This window comes from Delphinus delphis, chromosome 1 (assembly GCF_949987515.2).
Source record: "Delphinus delphis chromosome 1, mDelDel1.2, whole genome shotgun sequence".
Taxonomy (NCBI): domain Eukaryota; kingdom Metazoa; phylum Chordata; class Mammalia; order Artiodactyla; family Delphinidae; genus Delphinus; species Delphinus delphis.
In genome coordinates, this window is record NC_082683.1 from 178667469 (window position 1) to 178670196 (window position 2728).

At 40.1% G+C, this 2728-nt stretch overlaps 1 protein-coding gene across 23 annotated transcripts in view; it reads right to left on the bottom strand.

Annotated features, from left to right (window-relative positions):
* Positions 1–2728, bottom strand: part of KCNT2 (potassium sodium-activated channel subfamily T member 2) — a 414242-nt gene that overhangs the window by 326238 nt on the left and 85276 nt on the right. The window lies entirely within an intron of this gene.

Below are 2728 nucleotides of genomic sequence, written 5' to 3' on the forward strand. Positions count from 1 at the left end.
CCGTGAGCCATGGCCGCTGAGCCTGCGCGTCCGGAGCCTGGGCTCCGCAACGGGAGAGGCCACAGCGGTGAGAGGCCCGCGTACCACAAAAAAAAAAAAAAAAAAAAAAAAAGTCCTTTCATTAATGTAGAAATTAATTTGAGGATATCAATGAAAGGATGGAAACTTATTAGGAGTAAGTCAGTGTTATTATAATTTTATTCCTAATAAGTTTCCATGCCTTCATTTAAATCCTAAAATTAATTTCTACTTTCTCTTAGTTTGTCTAGCACTTTTGTTTTATGCTTAGCTTCTTAATCTACTGAAATATTTGTAAACTGGTTTGATTTTTATAGGCAACTACATCTCTAAATTTCTTTAATTTTTTTATTTTTTTAAATCAATTTTTGGCTGCGTTGGGTCTTTGTTGCTGCGCGTGGGCACTGCGCGTGGGCTTTTCTCTAGGTGCAGCGAGTGGGGAGCTACTCTTCGTTGCGGTGCGCGGGCTTCTCATTGCAGTGCATGGGCTTCTCATTGTGGTGGCTTCTTTTGTTGGGGAGCATGGGCTCTAGGCACGCGGGCTTCAGTATTTGTGGCACATGGGCTCAGTACTTGTGGCTCGCGGGCTCTAGAGCGCAGGCTCACTAGTTGTAGCGCACAGGCTTAATTGCTCCACAGTATGTGGGATCCTCCCGGACCAGGGATTGAACCCGAGTCCCCTGCACTGGCAGGTGGATTCTTAACCACTGCACCACCAGGGAAGTCCCAAATTTTTTCTTTAAAAGTTAATTGATGACTTTCTATCATGTCAGGACTATCAAAACTGTTTCATTGATCTCTACAACTATTGTGAATGAATATTCGGTAGTATCTGTCTCTATTTTTTCAAAATGACCTCTTGTATTCTCAACATTTATTTTTAAGATTATTTTGATGGTGATATGTTGATTTTTCAATAAAGGATATATTTTAAAACTTTTATTGGAATTGTAATAAAGCTATAAATGTATCTGATATTTGGTGACCTCCTTAGGATAAAGCTACAGCCTTACATTTGTAAGTCTCTATTTATATATCCCAATTAAATTTTATAGTTTTCTTCAGGATCATCTGGAAGAATTTACTGCTCTGCTATTTATGGAGAAACATGAATGAAGGAGTTCAGACTTCTGGAGAGACCCAAAGAGCCCCTGAATTCTTAATTCAAAAGGATAACAACAGGGAAGTAATACTGGCTGCCCACAGGGAAGGAAAAGAATAGCAGACATGGGGCTACAGATCCCTATTCAGATCTGAGCGACTGGGGTTCATGTTCATCCAAATTGGCCAGACTGGGGAGAAAAGTAAAAGACTGCTATTCACTACACCGTGAGAAATTTCTATTAAAAATAAAGTCATGCTTTTGTTTTGATTACAGGGCCAATGGACAATCTGGGGGGAGGGGTGATGGGCAGAGGTAGAACGAAATCTATAGCCAACTTGGTCATCTCCAAAGTCACTCAAGGATTACAGGGTCTTCTGCTCATGCAGGAGAAGTTCTGACCAACAAGTCTCCAGGGTCCAAGAAGTCTGAGCCAGAATAGAAAAAGCCCTTTTAGTAAAAGGATTTCGTGTAATGGTAGGCTATGAAGTTCAAAACAACACCTCATTCTGCTAAAAAGAGAAAAGAGAGAGAGAACCTGTTCTTAGGGTAAAATTTAGTGACTGTGAAAGGAAGAGTCTCATTTTGAGGAACTGCTGGAATATGATAATTCTTATTGATAAAAGCCTATTAAGTGTTTGTGTTGGCAGATTTTTACAAGGTGTTTGTATTATATAATTTTGATGGGGCCTAAATAAACCTGACTTTAAAACAATCAGATAAACTTTTCTGCACTATAAAGAAAGGAATCTGAAGCTTTGCTGACTTGGAGAGTTCCTATTTGTGGGCACCTCCTCTCAACACTTTCATATACCATGCTGGTGTCACACTCTTCCTCAATACCAAGCCAACTGAAAAGTTTTGAGTTTTGAGTAGAGAATACCACTTGCAGTAGTGTTCTCAAGGCAAGAACATACTTTACACATCTTATAAGCCGGCAGATGCAATGGTACACAAGTTGTCTGCGGCAGATTAGGGTGCTATAAAGAATGTGTGTCAAGCTCTCACAGGAAGAACCAAACAGGGATGTCTAGGATTCTGAAGCAAAAATAAATCTTCCTTGAATGAGTAACTACCGTCCTTTTTTCAGAAACAGCAAGATTCTGGCTTGCTTCTAGATCTTGGTGAGGACAAAATGTCTAACCATTAAACATCAGAGAATTCATCTTGAAGGTGCCCCATAAATAACTGGTTGCATCCCATCCATTCGGCCAAAAAATCAAGCATTCATCCTTTCCTCTAAAGGAAGTGCCTGGAAGGCAAAAGTCAGTTACAGGAGCAGACAGCTCACTCCCCTAGCCTACTCCTGCCACACTGCTCTGATCTGGTCCCATACAACCAACCTCCTATATTAATTTGTCTTCCCCTCCCCTTTCATTGTCCCATGAGGGCAGAAATGTTTGCCTATTTTATTCACCTGCACAACCTCAATACTTTGAATAATGACTGTTACCTAGGAGATGCTCAACACATATTGGTTGAAATAATAAATGCTTTAAGATTAGATATTTTTGCAGAGATGGACAGGATGTTGCTATTAAACAGAAAAGGTAGAAATAAGTTCAATATAGATCCATTTACAGTATCTGTTGGAAGAACTTGGGCAAC